General features: G+C 33.7%; 1 protein-coding gene across 1 annotated transcript in view; it reads left to right on the top strand.

Annotated features, from left to right (window-relative positions):
- Positions 1 to 1,120: 1,120 nt before the first annotated feature.
- Positions 1,121 to 25,478, top strand: part of LOC123311927 — a 127,286-nt gene continuing 102,928 nt past the window's right edge. The window contains exon 1 of the mRNA XM_044896064.1: positions 1,121 to 1,547. The gene's annotated coding sequence lies outside the window, so the exon portion shown is untranslated. The remainder of the gene's footprint in view (positions 1,548 to 25,478) is intronic.

Genomic DNA, 25,478 nt, shown 5'->3' with positions numbered 1-25,478 from the left:
GAGTAACGAGGTTAAGAGGTAAGCAGATTTTCGAAGATATGCTTAATACCCTTGGTGATCAATGTCCTTCGTACAGAGGTAAATTTTCCATTGAAGATGATGACCGATCGGGAAGGCCAGTTTCTGTATCAGTCTCCGAAAATATCGATGCAGTTCATGACATGATTTTATCAGACCGTTGAATTGGGCTAAAAAGGATATCTGAAGCACTGAATACGAACGCGTTCATCATATAGTTAACGTCAATTTGGACATAAAGAAAATTGCTGCAAAATGGTTCCCCAAATGTTTAAATGTTGACCAAAAGCGTGCAAGGGTAGAAGCAGAAGCATTGCGTTCGATCTGTGCTCGATTTGAAAACGATGTAGACTTCTTAAACCGAATTGTAACTATGAATGAGACTTGGGTACATTTCTACGATCCAAATACGAAGAATCGATGGAATGGTGACACTCTGGTTCTCCAAGACCTAAGAAGTTTCGTGTCCAAAAATCTGCTGGAAAAGTTCTTGCTTCAGTTTTTTGGGATTGCCATGGAGTAATCATGATTGATTTTTTGGATAAGGGTGGAACAATAACCGGAGATTACTATTCGATATTACTGAGCACTCTACAGAAAAAAATTAAAGAGAAACGACGCGGAAAGCTATCCAAAGGTGTTTTGTTTTTGCAGGACAATGCCCCTGCACACAAATCTCATGTTGCCATGCTTCGTGTTTAGGGTTTGAATTACTAGAAAACCCCACTTATTCACCAGATTTGGCTCCATCCGACTATCATCTCTTTCCTCAAATGAAAAAAAGTTTAAAAGGTCGTAAATTTTCTTCCAACGAGGAGGTAATAAAAGCTGTGGAGGTCTGGTTTGCAGAGCAAGAAGAAACATATTTTTTGAAAGGCTAGAGACGTTGCAGGTTCGCTGTAATAAATGTATCCAATTTAGAGGAGAATATGTTGAGTAATAAAATATTTTGACATTGAAATTTTGTTCGGTTCTATAGTAGGCTAAGAATTTTTCAATATTATATCCTCGTAAAATGACTACTAATATTCGAGGAAAAGTGTGCATAAACGTGCTGTCCGCGGTTATCAGACTAGCGCAGGGCCGAGCGAGCGGCCGCGACCTAGCATCATTCGGTTCGCATCAGTAGCGCAGCGCTTCTCGCTCAGCTTTTGCCCACACGGTTTCCCACCGATACTACCGCGTATCAAGTGCGTGGTACCTGCGACCAGAGCGTATCATCGCTGCAGAAATACCTGTCTACCATTACTCAGAATACCCGCTGCACACTTGTCACGTTGGTGCGCCAAGGAATACGCTCTTTCGTGCGAATCGTTGTTTACCTCCCCAGGGAGACGCATTTTGGCTCGTTCGGTACTGACCTTAGCCTACTAGATTGTGCGAGTGCGGGAGTTTTTCCGAGGGCTAATCTGTCGATCTATTCCGACACTCTGGAACTTTTGTTTTTGTTGTTCCATCTTCTTTTCGGGATCTATATTGACTGACATGGATCCTGTGGGATTTACGTAACTTTGTTCTTATCGAATACGGTGAGTCCACGTTTTGATGCAGTGTCCAGAACGTCCAAAATTTTCAATTTGATCAAAATTATTTTATGGCGAATATAACGTGTACATGAATTGCCCATAAAACCATTCCGATTTTTCATACAGGATAAAGATAAAATACTAACTTGATATTCCACACATTTTCTATAAAAACTCAAAAGTTGAAGTCTCGCTTGGTATTATATCTACTATTGTGAAGGAACAAATAACATTTTAATATTCCAAAAAAAGGCTAATTTCATTTTATTTTTCAAGTGGGGTAATTATAGTTTGGTGTTCATTAACATTTGAACTTGTTTTGACACTTTTTGTTTGTAGAAAATTTTTTACTTCATAGATTCCAGATGTTGAATTTTGATACGTTGTATTAAATACCATTGTGAAATGAAATTTTATCTTGTAATATGAGATTTCAGTATTTTTATAAGTTGTAGTTTCCACGAGATACTTTCATACAGTTTATTTCAAATCAATATGAATATAGGAAAGAAGTTGCAATAATAAATCGTAAAAAAATTTCCCTTCAGTCGATCATTACCTCTTAGATGAATTACTTCAAGGCACTTCCACAGGAAAATATAGTGTGGAACTTTTGATAAGGTCAAAATTACTTGGCATCTCGGATATTCACTGATTTTATAATAGGTTCTTCGTCTGTTTCTTGTTGTAGTGTAATCTACACTGCACTTTGAATCAGCTGATTTTCAGTGTAGCTACACAAACGAATGAAAAAAATCACTGAAGTTAGGTTGCTACTAGACTAGACTAAGAATTTTTATATAATCTATGGTTACATTTCTCAGAAGATTTGTTACTTTTTCATCCTCTTGTAAAGTGATGAACTTGCAAATTTCAAATTTTATCCATTTTGAGGTAGATTATTGTGACGTCCGTAACATTAACATCAAATGTTGCATTTCACACCACAGAACACTAATATTACACCTCCTTTTGACTAGGTATAAATAAACTACACACAATCAGCAAACGAATACTAAAATCGAGTGTAAATTACACCGAGTGCTACACTTCCTATGCAAACGAAACGACCTAGTTCCTATCAGGAAAAAGAAAAATCGAAATTCCGCTGAAGTTTTCTCAGATTTCTTCTTTCAGGAAGAAAAAGAGTAATCAATATTTAACGGAAAGCCTGAAAGCGAGCCTGAAAGCGTTTTCAGTTCATCGCAAATATCTCAGGAGCTTTTGTATTTTGGCTTGTTATGTGGAGAGCTCGGTGGAGTGTCATTTATAAGACAACCGAAGTCAATACTAGTTTGTTCATTCGTATGTTTTATCTCAAATATGAAGTGGAATTCAAAAATGAAGAATAAAAGTATTACTCTGATTGACTTATTATATCCATTTGCACCTTTTTATTACTATGGTTAACTTCTTGAACTACGATTTAGTTCATAGAAAATCTATCAAGAAATTCAATTGGTTTGAAAATGCAATCATTGTTTCGAAACGGTGCAAATGGCTATTAGATTGGTCAACAAATTTTCAATTTTTTTTTATATACTATATCTATCTGTCAAAGTCGGCCCTTTAAATAATCTGCAGATAGGAACTATCCTCGGAACTATCCATACTTTGAAGCTCGCTTTGAAGTAAGGACAGTAATTGAATGTCGTTCTTATTATGAATCGCTCTGTATATATCCATTATTGATTCATGTTATTGAAAATGGAGGAAATTACTGCTTTGTTTCACTAGCTGGAAATTTTGAGTAGGAAATGAACAATTTATTATTTTCACTGCTCATTATAACTTGAATTCGATCTGTCATCTGTTTTTATTCTGTATTTTTCTATAAGTTTGTAGACCTACTATTTAATCCATGACGAATAAATCGCAAAAAGTTCAGCTTTTGATTGTTACAGCTAAAAAGAATGTTTCCAATTTAGTGTTTATTGAAAGACTTAGTTCCGAGTTCTGTTCATTATTTTGCACCTTTCACCTTTTTCACTTCGCGATAAAAATGTTAGATAATCATAATAATTCAATTACATTCGATAAAAACATTCTCGTATCCAAGGCACAACTTAGGTGGTTGGACACCGTCCAATAGGAAACGTAATCCTCGAAACGTGAATGAATTTAGACCGCACTGACAGTAGCTTTTAAGTTGTTCATTTCGTATTTTTATCAATGAAGGGAGTGGTGAAAAGAACGACACTATAATTCATTCCTGTTTCTCGATCTTGTGTATAGACAAGAACTTATTTTTTATTTTTAACGAAGAGAGATTGGATAAAATAAATTTTTTGTACTTATACGAAGGCGTAGAAAGGTCAAATATTATTTTAAAAATATTCTTCCCAAAATTCCGATTTGAAGTCGGAATTCGATAAAATTACGAGATTAATGTCGGAGTTTTGTTGAATTACGACCTAGTGGGAATTTTGTTCCGATTAAACTCGGAATTTTACCTCATTCCGACCATTTATTGACAATCTTTCCAATTCATCTCGGTCGAAAAGATACAAGGGTTGAATGTTCAATATCCATAAAAAAGTTACTGTGAGTTATCTCAGAATTGAGATATGGCTACAGGTATGATGAGTTTCTTCAGATTACTTTATAGCTCAGAAGCACCTTTTACGAGATAATGGCGAAAAATCGAAAATATGGAGTTTTTTTAAATAGCAATCAATGAAGAAACTAGATAGCCCAGCGATAAAGACAGAATTTTTTCGAGTAGAAATGTTGGCTACTCCTACAAATGAAAGAAAATTTCAGCTCTGGAATATACAGAGTGATCATAATTAATTCTCAAACATCAGCTACAAATAATCGACGAAAACTTTCTTATTTCAAATGGCCCACCCGATATTTCTATATCCCGTTGAACGTAAAGATTAATTTCGAAACTATCTTCATAAAATTTTCCTACATCTAAACCTGATAGTTTCCGAGCAATTTTCGATTTTTAATTCAAAACTAGTAAACCATTTTCGCATTATCCCGTAAATGGTCCTTCTAAGGTATAAAGTGATCTGAAGAAAATCATCATAATTTGAGCTTGCCATTCCATTTTTTAAGTAAAATACAGAGTGTTACATTTAAAATAGTGTAACTTCGGTCTATATTTTGACCCTGTATATATGACAATAATTTTGAATTTTGCTTTTGAACACCCTACACACACCACAAGAAAAAATTTTCAAAATATCTTTATTCACTCCCTTAAAATGAGTGCCGCGTATGCGGTGGGCCACCCGGTATAAGGTGATGGTCTACAAGACCTTTGACCTACTTTAAGGTTGTAGGGCTAACTTCACTGAATTTCGAAGTTGTAGAAGGCCAAATAGAATAACAAACAAACTGATAATCGTATATTAACAATTAGTAAGAATATACATATTTTATTATTATTTGTGAACTCTAGCAATGAACTTTAGCAATAGCTGATACTGGGTTCTCGAAATCTCTTAGTCAAATATTTTACATTAGCGAGAGGAAAAGTGCGGTTGACAAATCAGACAAACCACTCACTTCACATTAATTCGGATTTATCAGACATCCGTAAATAAAAATATATCTGGTTTTCGAGGAAACCGCTTTGCGAAAGAACGTAGTGCTCTACATAAGACGACAAATACGAAATATTCAGGTTACTCAATACTTAACCTACGTGAGAATACATTTCATTGAAATCTTAATCGCAATCCCATGATATGATGGATAGAAAATCTTCAGCGATAATTTCTCATTGTTGAAATATCTCGATGTGAGAATGCAGTTACGAAGAGTGAGAATGGAAACATCTCGTGTATTCATGACTGCCTGAAAAATAACTATTATTATTGAAAATTTCATCAGAGCTATCAAGATTGCACTGCAAGAAACAATAAACATTCGGTCGAAATAAATAAACATTACACCAAAAGAATTCGCAATGTTTTTCATTCGGTGCTCTTGCAATGAAAGAATCTGCCCGATTTTTGGATAATTTCTCACGAAATTTTTTCGACACGTTATAATTGCTACGAGCCGTATGCTTCTTTATTATTGTGTTTAATCTTCCCCAGAACGTGTTTCATTTGAACACTTCAGTATTGTTATGATACTTTGAAGGATGTGAATAATTTCAGGGGATTTTTATTTATTCTTCTGTAGAATCGTAAAAACTACACAATGTTCGTGTTCGAAATTTTGATAAGAGCATATTATCTTCTTCAAATTAGAAGTTTCACGATCGAGCTACATAACAGTTGGAAAATCATAGAGGGCGTCTCAACGAAAATTTGACTCCCACCAGATTTTAAAAAATCAGGTCAACTTCCTGAGGGTGGCAACAACCCCCAACATTTTTTGAGTAGAGGAAGATGTTGCTTGTGGTTTAGTTGAAAAGCTTTTTTAATGTCTTCATACAAATTTTTTCCCCTAATACAGAACTTGAAAATTATTTTTGGATTCTTCAAAACTCTTAGGTTCTTAAGTTCAACTGTCTTTTGATGGTATTTTCAATTATTACATTATTTGGTGAATAATGAACCGCTTTTGAAAATTTCAACTAGATTGTGTACAAAACATAATTATCTTTCAAACTAGCAAACACTTGACATCTTCTCCTTATTAAAAAATGTTGGGGGTTGATAACACCTTCATGGGGGTGGTTTTTTCGGAACAAACTCAAGAAAAAAATTCGTCCCCCTCGAAACAGAAGTTAATATGAGGGAGGTATCTAACTTGGAATGTATTCAGTAAATCAAAGACAGTTTTTTTGTTGTGAATATGCTCGGAGTGGTCGATTTTTGAATTGTGTTTTTTTATGTGAGAAAATGTTATACAGCGTGTCCCAAATTTGAGGTATGACGTCAGCGATATTTTTTTAAATGGCCATCCTTATTTGTTATAACTATTCTTGAAGAGTACATCAAATCAGACATGCGTAACAAATATCAAATTCTTATTCGTTGTTGTTAAGTAATATTTAACCAACATCAAATAATTCTGAAATGAAAGAATCTGATTCAACTCAATGAATTAACTGCAGTTTGAAAATGGAATCACAAGAGGTATGTGAATAGCCTCGTATCGAGTGAGGTTAAGCGGAAATATTTATTAGTTTGTCGTTTTGTGGGACACGTTTGTTGAAAAATCGGACAAAATGCGGTACTTAACTGAAACCCACAAGATTAAAATTTCAATGGCCATTGGCCACGAAAATAGGACAAGAACAAAAGTTTTTCATTTATTCAGAGAGAACCTGAGTTACCGATCATTTACCATGAATAAGCATACTTCGCTTGCTACACTCTCCTTACTTATTTTTTTATTTTCATTATTTATTATTTTATTGCCTTATTTTTATTGAACCTTCTGTTTAACAATAAATGATAAAGAAACATTCTATTTCTGAACTACCTGAATTTCATTGAGTTGAATCAGATTTCTTCATTTTTGAATCAGTTGGTGTTTGTTGAATATCTTTTTAACGACAAGGTATAAGAATTCGTTATTTATTATTGTTATGCAGGCGTATTGATAAAAATTAGGATTTCTATTCAAAAAACATCGATGACGTTATATCGAAAATTTGGGACACGCTGTATAAAATTTTCTTACATAAAAAAAGAGAAATTCAAAATATTAATCGATCTATATCCGAGCATATATTTTCAATACAAAAACTGGATAAATGTATGATTTATTTTATCGAATTCCCGAAAAGTTTTCAGGTATTCTACAGTTCTTCGGATTACTCTATAGTTGGTCCGAGAGAAACTCCAATTCTTCTAAAATGTCCATTAAAAATGTCAATAAGTCAATTGTTTGAAATTGCATGCTCTGAACTTACCCACTCTAGTAGGTGGTCTACATTTTTGTAGAGACATTTCAGGCCCAAAATGAATTTCAAATAATATTCATCTGAAAAAATAGGGTGGTATTGTGTTTCACCACTTTTGAACCAGCATAAAAAGTCAAAAATAATTTTAGCTTAAGCGGTAAGTAGAATCAATTCCGTCAAAATTTCTCAGGGTTATCGACCGATCGAGCACTGTTGAATCACACTGTATAGTAAGTACAGGATGAGTAGTTGACTCGTACAAAAAATTTAACATTAGATTCTTGAGGTCAAAAGAAACACTTGTTCCTTTACCATTTTTTTCGAATCGGCTCGGTTTAAAAGATACAGGCTGTTGAAAAACCAAAAAAACTTATTTTTAGTTATCTCATAAACGGTTTCATCGAATGAAATGAATTTCTGATTATAGTTTTTCATCACCCACGTCTTCCGGTTTTCTTATTATTACCATTACGTACCTACCATAAAAATAAGAAAAATTGAAACTAAGTTGAATGCCATGTAATGAATATTTGATCGTTTTGTGAAATAAAAGTATCCTTCATATTTTCTCTTGTAATGCGCCGGGTAATTTGAAGTTCCAAATATTAAAAATCGAAAAATTGGGTACTTCGACCGAATGTAACTCTTTTTGAGATCCACAGATGTGTAGTGTCACAGATTTAGCTATATAGTTATTCTGAAAGTAATTTTGTTTTTCCAGGGGTGGCACAGCTCATTATGAAAACTTAAAATGGCTATATCCCTTTATCAGGGCCGAATCGGAAAAATTGTATAGGAAAAGAGTGTTTCTTTTGAACTCAAGAATCTACCGCTGAAATATTTGTACGAGTCAAAGACTCAACCTGTATAAAGTCTACTATTCACAACTGAATTTCGATGGGTTCAGCTGTATTCGATTAAGTCTAGTTACAGTTACTAAGTTTTGTTAAGAGTTTTTTTATTTATAAACCCTATTACTAATATTAGGTACCATCAAGTTTATTCAAAATTCGCTTATGTTATAAAGTGTTTTTATTAACTGCTATTAAAATAGCAGTAAACGGGGTGTTTAATAACTATTGGGATATTGCCTAAGAACTTTTAATTTGAAAGGAAATATGACGGTGGGACCAACAGGGCTCAATGAAATATTGCTTTAGAAAATGATCAAAGTTTTATTTCCATTTTTTGCGGATAATAATATTTTATGTATTACTTCAAATTATGTAGGTATATGTATTACTTCGAACTATATTAAAGCGGCTGTAAATTATACGGAGAACTATTCCAGATATTTTTGAACAAGTCATTCTCATTGTATTTTACGAGATGCCGTGAAAAACTAAAATATTTTCATGTTCTTGTCAATTCCGGTTATATCAGAAGTAGCCTTCAACTTCGCTTTTCAAATGTGCGCTACAAATCAATAAATTTCATTGCAAGTATACCTTTCCATCGATATTATCTACGGAACCATTTTAACGTTCTAAAAACACACTATTACAGCCCAAGTCGAAAAAATTTTGATCGATGAACCGATATGTGGTATTCAATAATGGAATCGAAAATGGTTAATCGAAACGAGGCTAGTGAAGGTTTACTAAACTCTCGTCATTTTTATGTTATGTACCTACTGCAACCAGAAATGCCATTTAACGAAAAAAAAAACAGTGCTATAATCGATTCTCATGGAACTATTCTGATATTCCATTTAAATCATTGTAATCGCAATAATTATAGGAATATCCTTTCCGGTGTTTTTTGGATCAAGTCGAGTTACGATGCAATGAAAAACATTATAACTTTGATTGCTACCAAACACGAGCACGACAAAATTCTCATTTCTGCTGCGCTATTTGAAAGGACGACAAGCATTCTTTGCATTCCTTGATGAAAGTGAAGGAGCCAATTCGATGGAATAATGCCAAGAAGATGCATCTCAATTTAAACCACGATGTGGCGTACAGGAAATAAAAACGTCAAATATTTTCCTGTCTAGATTGATAAACGAACATAATGATGATTGAATTATAAAATTGCAGTATATCAAGGAGAAATTAGTTCAATCATGATTATAATCACTGCACATAATTCAGGAAAATAAAACTCTCGTGGAAAAGAAATTTACCACTGATATCTGTAGAATTTGTCATAATTTTAGCCTTGTGTGCCTGCAAGTGCGTATTTGACTTGATACTCACTTATTGTATTCTTGCACCTCCATTTACTGTCATGTTCATCTGTTTGACTTATACAGGGTGAGTCTTGACTCATAGAAATATTTTAACAGTAGATTCTTGAGGTCAAAAGAAACACTTTTTTCATATGCCATTTTTCCTATTCGGCCCTGATAAAAAGATCAAGAGTTGTTGGGTTCTTCGAATTTTTGGTATTTTTATGGTAGGTAATGGTCATAATGAGAAAACTGGAAGTCGTGGGTGATATCTTGTGTACGAAAAAGATTTATCAAATAAATGAAAAACTGTATTCCGAAATTCATTTCATTCGATAAAACCGTTTGTGAGATAGAACTAAAAATAACATTTTTTTATGGTTTTTCAACAGCCTGTATCTTTTAAACCGAGCTGATTCGAAAAAAATGGTAAAGGAAAAAAGTGTGATTTTCTAGCTAAAGAATCTACCGTTAAAACATTCGTACGAGTGAAATACTCCCCCTGTAGAGTGTACAATGTGAAATGGAGAATATTTTCCAGCAATGTCGTCTAGAGAAACTCTTCTTCGAAAAGCTGTGGTAAGAAAAACTTAAAATCAAATATTAGTGTTATCATATTTTCCTAAAATTTTTTTTTTCTCCTAGACTACCCGAGTGTATTGAGAAAGGCAGGGTAGTACTGAAGGGATTCCTTCAATTAAGTATTATGTTAATGACTGGAGATCAACAAAGGTTCAAAGTATATTTCATAATATCATTGATATTGTCTCAAACAATGATTTATCGATATAAATGTAATGAATAATTTGTCGAATATGTGTCGACTGTGAATTGAATATAGAGTGAGTAAATAACAAAGGTTTTATCAACTTTTTTTTATTATGGGGATGAAATGGTTAGACTTATCGAATTATCGAAAACATTGTCAGAGGTTTTTTGAGTTTCTTTCTCATTTTTTCTATTTTCTAATGAACAACTACTGATATATCTATGGGAGATGATCTCGAAGATAATTCCTGTAGCGTTCCTCGAACAACTGAAGCCAGAAGAATCATCACTTGAGCAGAATGAGTATAAAGTTCATGTGTCTTTGTGAATATTCAATAATTAATACACAGCATGGTCCTAAACTGTAATACGAAGAAAAAACACTCAATAAGCTAAAAATATAGAATTTCGATCTTATTCATTTAAGAATTTAAAACGAAAGGTAGTCTGAAAATGTGTTACATACATATGCAAAAAAACAACTAAGGAGAAAGCTCACGAGATAAAGATTAACTGTGGTTTAAGAGAAAATTCGAGACGATTATAAGATTCTGCTCTTGGCGATACTTGCGTACTAATTGTGCTCGATGAGGCCAAGCATAATAGCCCGCAAAAATAAAATCGACACTCCATGTTACTTTTAAAACTTCTCTGAACAAAATTATAAAAAATTTCACATAAAATTAAGTTTAATTTTGTTTTGTCATATATCCCCTTATGCACGTCAATGCTGTTGATCATTTTAATTATGATGGAGCTTAGATGGTATTTGCTATTGTTCTATAAAAAATGCGGATTTCAAGAGAAAACAGAATTTCATAAAATAGCGGTATTTCCAGGAACGCAATGTATCGAGAAAATTTTGAATAACTATCAAGAACACCAGAACTCTACTATATTTATCTATTTATCGCTCATTCTTGCGAAAAATACCCCCTTTAGTTAGAATAATTTATTTTTTTACAATCTACGATTTGCTGGAACTCTGATCTATTCACAACTCAGAAAAAAAATCCGAAAACAAAAACTCAGCGTAGAATTCACATGAGTCCTGAAAAGTTCTTTCGAACTTTCGAAGATAATATCAATACAAATTTTACTTGTACTAGTTGACGATTGCAAAAAGATCTCAGTTTTCAGATTCTATAATCAGATCATATAATGACACAAATATAAGATCTCTGAAAGTTATCTTGTCGAAATTTCAATTTGAACATCAGAAACATTGAAACGATCTTAGGTACAGTAGATACACAGAACCTATTAGCTTCGAAATTACGAACCATTCTACGATATCAGGAGTTTCCAGATAAGACATAGCTAAAAGTTTAACTGACAATCAAATTATCCATAAATGATATACCTTATCACGTAATTCCTTATTGAGCATTCGCAAGCCATATCAATACTTGGAATAAATCGGAAATAATTATTAGAAATTCGAATTCGAATGATACATTAATGACTACAGATTATTCACGATGAATCGGCCTATTAGTAATGGTTAAATCGATATTTATAAGGATTACTCAATGGCTTCAGAATTCAGATGGTAGCCGTTCATATAAAATGCTCATATTTATTTGTTGATAGATGGTGGCGAGTCTTCCGTAATAATTTGCTCATAATATTCAAACCGGCAGTGAGATTGAATCCAATTTGTGTAGAAAATAAATGTTCAATAAAATATAATGTACTGCTCAATTTATTGCTTCGAAGGATATAGTGGCTCATCTAGGATCTTACGACTGAGTTTATTCGATCAATAAAGGAAACGTCCTGAGCTCAAATGGTTTAGTGTTCAATGGAAATTGCTAATTCACGATATATCCGTGAACTGAGCGCGGTAGAATAATTAAATAATAGAATTTTTCATGTTTGGCTTAACAATTAACGTCTCTATGTATTAATTCTTAGCTGTAAATTGTGGATTACTAAAATAGAAATACCTCTCACAAAAGCATTATCGTCAATAAAGAGCTTAATTTTCAGATTCGAACTAATAGAGTTATGTCATTCAAAGAATTACCTATCATTCATTATAGGTAACACTCCGATTTTTGAGATCACTGTGTAATAACTACTCACATTCACAGTATTTACCCATTTTTCTGATCATAATCAGTATTTTTTCCCGAGATTGAATATTACTTCTTTTTTAATGTCGTTTCTTATATTTTTTTCATTTTGTTAAGAGGTTTTTTATAGTACTAAATGGTCATTCGTTTTAATTTATGTATTTTATTCTCAGTTGTTCAAATGAGTTCTTTTATTTCAGTGAGTGTGATGAAAAATTTGTTTAGAGAATAATCTTTTAAAACTGAAGGGCTTCTTTTCCATTGATATAAAACCCATGGAGGAATTTTTATGTCAATGGAAATGAAAGCCCTTCAGTTTTAATTCCATCCAGCTTATTCCATTTTACTGAACAAAAATGTAGAAAATTTCTGTGAAATTTGAAAAATTCGGTACTTTGTCTGAATATAACTCTGTTTTAAAGATCCACAGATCTGTAGGGTCACAGATTCAGCTAGTTATTCTGACATTTTTCCTGGGGTGGCACAGCTCATTGTGAAAACTTAGAACGGCTATATCTTTTTATCAGGGCCGAATCGGAAAGAATGGTACATGTAAAAAGAGTTTCTTTTGACCTCAAGAATCTACTGTTAAAATATTTGTAAGAGTCGAAGACTCACCCAGTATAACTTTGGTTGATTTACTATCAACTTAATATGGGTTGAATCTATAGCAACTGGAAATAACTGGAACAAGAAACAAAAACTGCAGAAGCTCGACAGTCGAGTAGCTCAAAATTTTTTTTTCACAAGTTTGCAGACGGAGGTTTTGGCAATTTGTGTGGTGGTAAATTTGGTAACAAGGGTTATAAGCGACGCTTCATAAAAGCTTGTTGTTTAGAAACACCAGCTCCAGATTCTGTAGACTTATATCAGCGTTAAGGAATTAAGGATAGATCACATCCGCTGTCTGTACTCTGTAACATAAAAAGCATCTTGTTTCTTTTTGTTATTTTCGACAATTTCCACTTGTGTCACCTCTCCCTCTAACAAAACGAGTAAAAAGAAGAAATGGTTGCTCCACTAACCATAAAATCGGGAAAGTACCGGCTTCCATTATGTTTTCTTACTTTGTAGAACCGTTAGTCTGTAACTCTCGCACACCGATTACTTCCAATAATTAAGTAAAGGTATTATATAATAAATTTCCAATGGGGATAACAAATTAATTTGATTATGCAATATCAAAAATGCGCAACCAGAACTCATTTCCTGTCGCATCGAGATTGGAATGTCAGTTCTTTTGCTAACGAATGCCGTTCTTGCAACGACCTTGTTTTCAACGATAGGTAAACTGCGACTCAGTTTCTCTTGTAAAAATAATATAGATCAAACTGGTGATATAACTGTACAAATTTTCGAAAAAATCAGTTGACCTTCGATAACGAGGTGTTTTCTTCGAAATTAATAGAATTACTGCAATTCTAAATATAAAAAACCTGATAATTATTTGTGTGAAGTGACTGACATGCATTTCATGAAAGTTAATTTTGTTGTAAGTCGAATAATGAACTTGACAGTTTTTTCCGTCAATGAAGCTGTAGTTTCTTGAGAAATTGATATTCAGTAAAGTTCTCAATAGTACTTACTCATTCATAAATAATCTGTAGATACTTGTTATGGGGTAATTTGATAAATTTGTCTATCCTCATGAAACTTTTTATCGTAATGTCACGATTCGTTGAATGTACTTTGAAATCTAATCTAACAGCAACTCTACGAGGATATATATTGAAGAATTCTTAACCTACTATAGAACCAAACAAAATTTCAATGTCAAAATATTTTATTACTCAACATATTCTACTCTTAATTGGATGCATTTATTACAGCGAACCTGCAACGTCTCTAGACCTTTAAAAAAAAATGTTTCTTCTTGCTCTGCAAATCAGACCTCCACAGCTTTTATAACCTCCTCGTTGGAAGAAAATTTACGACCTTTTAAACTTTTTTTCAGTTGAGGAAAGAGATGGTAGTAGGATGGAGCAATACCTGGTGAATAAGGGGGGTGTTCTAGTAATTCAAACCCTAAATCACGAATTTTTTGCATGGCAACATGCGATTTGTGTGCAGGAGCGTTGTCCTGCAAAAACAAAACACCTCTGGATAGCTTTCCGCGTCTTTTCTTTTTAATTTTTTTTCCGTAGAGTGGTTAGTAATGTCGAATAGTAATCTCCGGTTTTTGTTCTACCCTTATCCAAAAAAACAATCATGATTACTCCATGGCAATCCCAAGAAACTGAAGCAAGAACTTTTCCAGGGAATTTTTGTACACGAAACTTCTGAGGTCTTGGAGAACCAGAGTGTCGCCTTTCCATCGATTGTTGCTTTGTATCTGGGTCGTAGAAATGTACCCAAGTCTTATCCATAGTTACAATTCGGTTTAATAAGTCTACATCGTTTTCATATTTCGTATGAAATATTCAGTGCTCTTAACCCTTTTAAATACAGGTACTTGATGATGGCTCGATAATCCAATTTTTCGATTTTCACAATTTCGGTGGACATCTTCTTTCTTTTAATTTATTGCGTAACTCTGGTTTACTTTTTTGACCTCAAACTTCACTCTGACACTTCTGATGAGTTATTGTTCGTTGCTATGGTAACGCAATATTTTTTTTATGAATGGAATTGGTCTAGGCTAACTAGATATCAATACATCCTCGTAATCAGAAGGTACTTGTTATGGGGTTATTCGATTCCTCATGAAACTCTTATCGTAATATTACGATTCATTATTAATATAATTTAGAATCTAATCTAACAGCAACTTTAAAACCCGTTGAAAAAAATTCCCCGTTTATTTGATAGCTTTTGTCTTGTTTAAAAAAATTATTGGGTAGAGTTACATTTTTTTTTCACGAAATCCAAAATTTATCAAACTTTTATAATTCATGATATCGTTTTGAAGTTCTTTTTAAGTTTTTTCGATGATTTCACTATAAATGTGACAAATTCAGGAGGAATTCATCGAAGCGTTCTCCAATTTCACGAGATCAATCTCAGTTCTCAGTATACTTTAAACTGATGGGGATCACTGACCTTCCATCAATTTATTTCAGGAATATTCGCTCCAAGATGTTTATTTCGATCAGATAACAGATTAGGTTTGATTAATGATATATGATATTCTTGTTTTTTTACACAAAATATGAAGGAACGAAGAGTAAAATTTTTTTCATTGAGAAATTTTAGGTTTGAATAACAGGAAAAAAACGAAATGAAGAAAAAATTGAAAGTTTCGGTTATTAAGCGTCCTCCAAGAGTTCGTCTCAAGCATTCTACTCTTCGAGGGATATTTTTGATGAGACAATTTATTAAATTTCAAACAAATTGGTCCACATATCCAGCAAAGCATTAGGAAGTTGCTTCAGATTTTCAATTGTTTGTTCTAGAGAGGACAGTTCTGTTGTCCCTACATGGTGGTTGTCTATTGATGGGATTTCGTGAAATATGAGATCTAGAAGAAAACGGATATCACATTTCCGAGCTTTTTTCAGAGAAACAAAGAATGGTGAAAACCGTAGCCTCCTAAATTCTTCGTTTTTGAGTTATTAGCAAGGAGATTTTGACGATTTCGGAAAGTTCTCATAACTTTTTTGTCTTTGAAGTTACAGATCTGAAAAGTAAACCTTCTACGGCCACTTTTTTACGTGAAATCCACTGACCAGCTCAAAATATTTTTTCATTTCGAATCAGTAGGCGTATTTTCGTTTTCTTAAATGCAAACTTTCATTGAAATTGTTATTTTTTAATTAGAAAAAATCTTTTGTCAGTATATTCTACGTATAAAAGTGCCTAAGAATGTGAATTAGAAAAAAACTTTTGTCAGTAGATTCAACGTATAAAAGTGCCTAAGAATGTTCAAGTTTAAGATCTATATCTTCAAAGACAAAAAAGTTATGAGTACTTTTCGAAATCGCCAAAATCTCAATTTTTGTTTATAACTCAAAATCTAGAAATAGGCCGGTTCTGTTTTCAGATTCGGATTAGTCAGGAAAAAAGAGCTGTAGAATGTGCCATCTGTTTTCTTCTAGCTGCTATAGTCAATTGCCCACCCTATATAACTGAACAACATGCTCGATGGAGTGCTCGATGTAGTGTATGTGTAGAGATTGAGCTGGTCAATCCATCCTTTCAGCAGCATGAGAGTGAATTTCGGAATATAGTTTTTCATTTATTTCATGAATTTTTTTGGAACACAAGATGTCATCCAAGTCTTCCAGTTTTCTCATTATGACCATCACGTACCATGAAAATACAAAAAATTTAAAAAACCCAATTCTGGAAACTACGTTGGATACTACCTAATGAATATTTGAACGTTTTGTAAAGTAGAAGTATAAAATTTAAAATGTATCTGTGAAGTTTAAAAAATTGGGTACCTACTTTCGCTGAATACAACTTTGTTTAAAAGATCCACAGATGTGTAGTGTTAAAGATTTAGCTAGTTATTCTGAAAGTAATTTTGTTTTTCCAAGCGTGGCTCATTATGAATCCACTGTTAAAATATTTGTAGGAGTCAAAGACTCACCCATATATACAGGGTGTATTTGATGGTGAGGCTTTTTTTCAACATAAATTAGAACTGGTCAAAATGAATCGTGGCACAGCTCATTATGAAAACTTAAAGTGGCTATATCTTTTATAAGGCCGAATCGGAAAAAATGGTATAGGAAAAAAGTGTTTCTTTTGACCTCAAGAATCTACCGTTAAAATATTTGTAAGGGTCACCCTGTATATGGGTTCATGATCAAATGTCGAACAAGCCATTTTATTTTATAGACACCAGCTTGAAATATTCTGGGGGGCATTGCCCCCCTCTTGCTAGAACCATGTGCTTCTATTTCTTCAACTGTTCTCAATTTCAGAATTGAACTTTCGCATTCAATCGAGAAAAAATCAGGTTCAGCAACAAATGTCTCATGTTTGTTTATGGCACCATATTCAGTCTAATACAACTGATCGATTTCAGAGGGCTAGATCTTGATGAAATAAAAAAAATAATAAAAACGGCTTGAAATATCCCAGTTCTTCTGGAAAGATCAAATGTATAACAGATATATCTACCAGATAACTTAACAATGGCCAAGAATAAAGAGAAACTTACATTTGATCACGATCAATTGTTGAGCAGTGCGTTTCTAGATCTCTTCTCTTATTTTGAGCGCGTTCAGGAGTGCTGAATTTTATATTAATCCAACGGTGTATATGAGGAATAGTAAGAATCGAAGAACTGCTATTGTTACTCCGAAGATCGAAGATCTACAAAATATTCACGTAGTGGTGAAAAACACGATCGATCTTCTAGTGGAATAGGGATCGCTTATTTAGGGTAATCCTTCCAACGGTTGTCACAACCTTCATTGAAATCTTTAAATGGTAAATAGTGATATATCAGATTGAAGGTGGGTATCTTAATTATTTTCCTGAAAAAGCTAAAACTTTTTGTTTCGCCTTGATATTTTGAACGGTAGGATTTTAATGAATTCTCGTTGAGTTTTGAATAGGAGGATTATGAGAAAACACATCATAATATCATTGCACAGACTAATTTATACAATCATAGTGCAAGTCCAAAAAAGCAAATTTTGGAAATAATTTTGGTTGATATTTTTCCTATTCATTCAATCAAAATTCATTCCTTTCTCGAATATCTCATCTATCTTGACATTTTAGAAAACGATCATACTTGAAATGCTTTTTACTCATAATTCAGGTAGGTATTCACTTTTGTATATCGATTGAATTTCAATCTGGGAGGAGGCTGCATCTTCTGAAACTCTTGAGGATTTTCATTCTCAGTCTCGGAAACAAAGTCAATTAAAAAATTGAAATAATCGATTTGCCTCTGACAAATTAGTGCAAGAAGAAGCTAATCGAATATTTCAATTTTTTTATTGATTTTTTTTCAGAGACTGGGAGTGAGAGTTTCAGAAGATTCACTATTGGATCGAAATATTCTCGAAAATTGGATCAGTAGGAAACACTGGACTGTTTTGAGGGTTTGTTATCCATGAATTCAAGATCAAAAGATTTCTCTCCTGAAACAGAACCTCTTTCGAAACTATCCATATTTTTCGTCATCATTCGGAAATATTCAGATGTGAAGCTTCTTTTCAGATATAAAATTACCTTCATTTCTAGGGATTCTAGAAAAAACGATGGAAATAGACGTGATTCGAAATTTGACAAGTTCATCAACCATAATTGCACCCAGATAATTCGTCAACAGACTAACTAACCATTATTTCTCAAGGAGATTTTGTTATTGCGCTACTCAAATCCTCAATTCAATTGGAAAAAACAAATTATTCAGGTAATTGCTGAATTATCTCCGGTATTTTTCGACTAATGCCCTGACTATAGGATTCACCCAAGATCGCCGAAACAATCTGTGTAGCGCCAAGATTACCAGTTTCTTCGTTCAATTGATTCTCATCCACGCTTGTAATCATCCGAGAACTTGAATGGTTCGAAAAAAAATCAAAAGGCATCCATTCAGAATCGGTAACGGCAATGGTCATTCTTTCGACCACTATAAACACGTAACGAATGATCCAAAAAAGCGGAGCTAATCAAGGATGGATATCTCATTGGACAGAAGTTATTATTATCTTTGTTTTTTTTTATTCTATAATGAAGGGTCTATAGGGTCTATAGACCCATAGGAGATGAAAATTGTGGAATAAACGAATGAAACGTAGTATCAAAGTTTGGCGTAGTTATGGGAATTTGAATTTGTGTAAACGTAATTCTATATGTTTTTTTTTTTTTTTTTTTTTTTTTTTTTTATAGCAGGGGGAATCTGCGACCGTGAAAACACGGGGCTCTATCTCTCGCCCAGAGGAACCCATTTCTAGGGAACACTGTGGGGTTACTCACTCTCCTGAGTTCGCGACCCACTAAACCTAACCTGCTTTTTGTTGGTTCCGGGCATTTGCCTATAAACCATTTATCCCTTAATCGGTTGATTTCTTCTTGCACATTGTCGTGCTAGGGTTTTCATGTTCGTCCATTTCGGATATCTCTTCTTAGTATAGTTTTAATAAGTTGTCGTACTCATTTTAATCTCTCCTCAATTGATCTCTCGGTCTCCTTTTGTAAATTCTCATTCTTCTTCTGTCTTCCTCCGGATCGTAGTCCACTAGTCTCCTGAGTTCTTCGTTTGGATGTTCCTTCGCTGTTTCGAATAACTTTTCAGCTTTCCTCTTCATAAATTCGGTGATGGTTTCCCACTTCAAATCTCGATATATCTGTTTGTTCCTGACAAACCAAGGCGCATCTGTGGCACATCGTAGTAGCTTGTTTTCTGTTGCCTGAATTCTTTGTATATGGCTCTTTGCCGCGAATCCCCAAGCACCTGATCCATAAGTCAGTTGCGGTCTAGCAACGGCTTTGATTATTTTCAATTTTGTCTCATTTGACATGTGGCTCTTTCTACCTATCAGCGGGTAGAGCATATTCATCGCTGCCTTGGTTTTGTCAACGGCTTGTTTGATATGGCTTCTCCATGTTAGACCTTTGTCTAGGGTGATACCTAAATATTTTGCTTCGTTTTTCCATTCGATTTCTTCTCCATCTACCTCTAGATTTGTTGTAGTTCTTAGTCTCCTCTTCTGCAGTAATATCGCTTGGCTCTTTTGTCCGTTGAGTTTTATTTTCCATTTAATACACCAGTCATTTATTTCATCTATAGCTTCTTGTAACATTCCTTCTATAATTTCTGGCTTGCGATGTCGCATTGCGATTCCTGTGTCGTCGGCATATAGTGTCAGCATAGTCCTATATGGAATCATAGACTGGTGGAGTATTACAAAACATTCGAACCAATCAGTGATGTTCATTGAAATCGATCCTATTCAAACGTCCAGTAGATATGTAGGTGTAGGTATATTTGGATTGTGGGTGTAGGTATATTGTAAATATTATATGGAAAATATTCCAAAGATAATGAAATTTTCACGAATTGTTCAGGGATGATTCTGTCAAGTTTTTCAACTAGAGAACCCTCTGCCTATTTAGTAGGAGGACCAAAAAACCTCAAAATGCTTGGGCTTGTTCCACTTTTTTGCTCATAACTTAAGGGTTAAATGGGCTAAAACGGATATCTGAAGCACTGAATATTTCATTCGAACGCGTTCATCATATAGTTCACGTCAATTTGGACATGAGAAAAATTGCTGCAAAATGTTTGAATGTTGACCAAAAGCGTGCAAGGGTAGAAGAATCGGGTTCAATCTGTGCTCGATTTGACAACGATGTAGACTTCTTAAACCGAATTGTTACTATGGATGAGACTTGGATACATTTCTACGATCCAGAAACAAAGCAACAATCGATGGAATGGCGACACTCTGGTTTTCCAAGACCTAAGAAGTTTCGTGTCCAAAAATCTCCTGGAACAGTTCTTGCTTCAGTTTTTTGGGATTGCCATGGAGTAATCATGATTGATTTTTTGGATAAGTGTAGAACAATAACCGGAGATTACTATTTGACATTACTGACGCGGAAAGCTATCCAAAGGTGTTTTTGTTTGGTTCTATAGTAGGCTAAGAATTTTTCAATATATCCTCGTATATAATATAATATTGTAAATATTATATGGAAAATATTCCGAAGGTATATTTTCACTGATTGTTCAGGGATGATTCTGACAAGTTTTCCAACTAGAGAACCCTGTGTCTATCTAGGGAGTACCAAAAAACCTCAAAATGCTTGGGTTTGTTCCGCTTTTTCGCTCATAACTTCTAAACTAAGCGGTTTTAGACCAAAACGTTCATTTTCATAGTTGTAGTGTATCGAATGTGTAATCCTTTTTTCTAAATAGAATATTTATCGTGTTTCAGCCTATGAGCTTATCGAAGTTAGAAGATTTTTCTCAAAATTGGCAAAACAAAGGTTCAGCTCACTAACAAACAATAATCATCAGTTTTATCGGGAGATTTATGTTCCAGTAATCACAAAAGGAGGATCCGCTGTGCTTGAAGTGTAATGAAGTATAGAACAGGTGATTGAATAATAAACCAAGAATTAATAGAACAATGTAATTAGAATAATGGTAATGTGTACAATAATACAAGTAGGTACATATAATTAATTTATATATAAAAACTTCAAGTCACTCATCCAGGCACTGAACTGAACCAAAACTGCTTGGCTCAGAAATGATTATTTTCCGATTATTTTCAAAAAATGTAGGTCCAATCTTATTGAAAACTAGTACTTGGTCTACGAATAAAATTTTCAAGGCTTTTCCCTAATTTGAGTGTTATTTCGCGAATATGGGTTGGTAATAAAGTAATTTCGAGTATTGAGTTTAAAATTGATTGATATTAATTAAATTTTTTCTATATAAAAAATTAACTTTAATAGATGGAATATCTTCCATTCTGTTGTATGACCTTTTGCCATCTTCGTGGTATGATACATTTAACTGTTTTACAATCTCTCGCACAATTATATCCCCTTTCTCTTTTCTTAAGATTCAGTTGTTTCTTCTACTACTCAGGCGCTTTGAAACCAGATGTCCAGATGCACAAATACAGGGTGAGTCTTTGACTAGTACAAATATTTCAACAGTAGATTCTTGAGGTCAAAAGAAACGCTTTTCACCTGTACCATTTTTTCTGATTCGGCCCTGATAAAAAGATATAGCCATTTTAAGTTTTCATGATGAACTGTGCCACCCCCGAAAAAACAAGATTACCTTCAGAATAACTAGCTAAATCTGTGACACTACACATCTGTGGATCTTTTAAACAGAGTTTTATTCAGCCAATGTACCCAATGCTCAAATTTCAAGGATACGAAAATATGAAGAATAGGTACTTTTATTTTACAATTTTATTAGATAGCATCCAACATAGTTTCAAGGGTTGAGTAATTCGAATATTTGGTATTTATATGGTATGTAATGGTCATAAAGAGGAAACTGGAAGACGTGGGTGATATCTAGAGTTCGAAAAAGATTTATGAAATAAATGAAAAACTATATTCCGAAATTCATTTCATTCGATAAAACCGTGTGTGGGATAGAACAAAAAAAAATTTTTATCACTGTATCAATAGCCTGTACCTTTTGAACCGAGCCGACTCGAGAAAAAAAGTGTTTCTTTTGCTTCAAGAGTCTACTGTTGAAATATTTGTACGAGTCAAAGACTCACCCTGTATATCTTGAAGTTCTTTGTGATAAATTAATTAATTTTCATTAGTTTGTAGATTGGAATCCTGTTATCGGCACCAGCAAAATTTTACTGGGAAATTATTTATACCAGAAATATCGTCAGAAAGAAATTTCCTGTTTGATTTCTTCAAATGGAATTTGCTAATTTTGTGTGAATCGGAACCTCTATAGAAGACTGACAAAAGTAAGAATCACACTGTATATGACGGTTCGATTAAATTATGGCCTTTATTTTGTCATACTCAACCTCAGAAGGTCCAACAGAACCTTGATCACTTCAAGTGAGAAATTTCCAGAACGAAAATTTTCAAACCAATTCTGACATGTGCGTTCTCTTAAACAATCAATACCATTACCTTCACATATTTCTTTGTGAGCCTCAGCTGCTTTCCTGCCTTTATGAAAATAAAAAATTGAAACGTGTCGTAAATGCTTATTTTTGCAGTCCATGTTGAAACTGACCGTGAACTGAAAGTTGTGAACAAAAAAGGTCCTCTAACTAAATTTCAAAAGATAAAATTGTAGCATTCACAAAAGAATAACGAAACAATCAAAACGCTATCTACTGGTGCAAACCGAAATCACTTTCTTGTCAACCCATACCCTCGGTATCACAAAGCTTGATAGGGGAATCAACTCTTGAATGCCGGATTAACGTTAATTTGTTCTCAATCGATAATTCAGTCATAAACATTCAGAATATCATTGTCGCATCAAATAATGATCTACATACGTCCATTCAATGATTCTCAATTGCTACTTTTTTAATATATTCTTCTTCTTTCTCCTTTCTCCTTTCTCCAGACTTAGTCTTGTTTCTTCAATATATTCAAAAATTAAAAGGTTTCAGTGATTGTGTTTTGAAAATCGAGTGACTATGACTATGACTTCGTTGATTTGGCAATCAAAGTTTTGTGAAACCCGCCAATAGTTTCTGAGAAACGGAATTTGTTAGCGAATCTTTTTAAGTCTCTGTCATTAATAAGAATCTGAAAAACACGGTGTTCTTGATTCATCCAATGTACACTCATCTTTGAAACACCCTGCATGAAGAGTGTTAATAATCGTGACATGGTACGGAACCCAGCTCGACCTGCACAAGACCAACTTTCGCCCATTCTCTGGACGAGATTCACGCCGTGTTGTTTTCCTGTGAGAAATACTGACCGTTCTTGTGAGAAAATAATTTCGAAATTGCATGCGGAACTGAGACGAGCGAAGGAATTACACCTGCCCTCGGTTCTTTCAGGTGGAACCAATTTACCTGGCGCGTTGCTTCAAAAGAGGGTAAAACGAGTTCTCATTCAGCGTAAGGGCAAGAATTGAGCGACCGTTACCGGTGCTTGAAAGGAGGAACCAGCATGGGAATGTGGAATATGGTGGCATCTGCTTGTAACCGTCTTCCTTCCGAATCAGTTGCCTTCGAGAAAAAATTGAATGACTTCTGTGAAACAACACAGATTATACAGGGTGTATCTGAATTGATGCGAAATATTTCAATGGGCGATTCTTTAGCAGAAAGACCCCCTGTCTTTCACATAACTTTTTGTTCAACAAACTTTTCTCTCCAAGTTACAGCCCTTTAAAATTAGGTAAAAAATTGTTTTCATTTAATATATCCACTTTGGAAAAATTTAGAAGAATGAAATTTAGCAGATAACTGATGCTGATAAAATGGCAGTTTTTGAGTGTTTTTGTTACCCTGAAATGTAATCATAAGGGGCTGAAAAAGGCAACCCTTATTCAATATTTTGTATCAGAATTTTTTAATTCGCCTATAGTTTCCTATTTAAAAAAATTGATTCAAAAAAAAGATTCAATCTCAAACTTTTTTATGTCTTGACTTTTTATCATAAAGTTGTTAGTTTTACCACAAAAAAATAAAATACTGCTCAGACTATTTTCCCATAAATTGACAGAGAGGTTATCATTTATTGAAAAAAAATTAAGTAAGCTGCTGTCAAATGAAGTCATATGACAAATAGTTTTATTGTCCTGATCTTCTTCTAATGACCAAAGTTGATATATTGAATAAAAACAAATTTTTCAACCTAATTTTAAAGGGCTGTAACTTGGAGAGAAAAGAATGTTGAAAAAAATGTTATATGAAAGACCCCCCTTAATTTCTGCTAAAGAATCACCGTTTGAAATCTTTCGCATCAATTCAGAAACACCCTGTAGATTGTCCTCTGGGGCAGACCGCTGACGAGCACTGAAAGAAAGTACTTGGAGCACTAAGCACCGATTTTTCAAAAGGTCTCGCGATTACTAAGCACTTTGTGAAAGTAATTCGATTTTTCGAGCACTATGAACAATTTGATTCAAAAAAATTTTGGAAATTTATTGAAATAAATCTGCAATCAATTGAAAAAATACATGTTGTATACTTATGACAACTCATTATTGACAGATAAGAAACAGAGTAAAGCCAAACAAATTTTTACAAAACGACTTAATTCGAAATATGTATCTTTGAAACTATAGGCTTTCAGTTTTACTCTCTCACAGCTTCAAAATATTATACCAGGTGGCCCACCCCAGACGCGGCGCTCATTTTGAGGTAGTAAATGAAGATATTTTGAAAATCTTTTCTTGTGGTGTGTGTAGGATGTCCCAAAGCACAATCTAAAATTATTGTCATATATACAGGGTATTCGAAAACAAATATATAGACCAAAGATACACTTTTTAAATGTAACACTCTATATTTGACCTCAAAAATGGAATGGCAAGCTCAAGTTATGATGAGTTTCTTCATATTACTTTATAGTTCAGAAGCACCCTTTACGAGATGATGGCAAAAAATCGAAAAATGGAGTTTTTTTAAATAGCAATTATTGAAGAAATTAGTTATGCCAGCGATACAGACAGAATTTTTTCGAGTAGACAAGTTGAGTACTCCTGCATATAAAAG

This window comes from Coccinella septempunctata, chromosome 1 (assembly GCF_907165205.1).
Source record: "Coccinella septempunctata chromosome 1, icCocSept1.1, whole genome shotgun sequence".
NCBI lineage: Eukaryota > Metazoa > Arthropoda > Insecta > Coleoptera > Coccinellidae > Coccinella > Coccinella septempunctata.
This window is presented reverse-complemented; position numbering and strand designations above follow the sequence as displayed.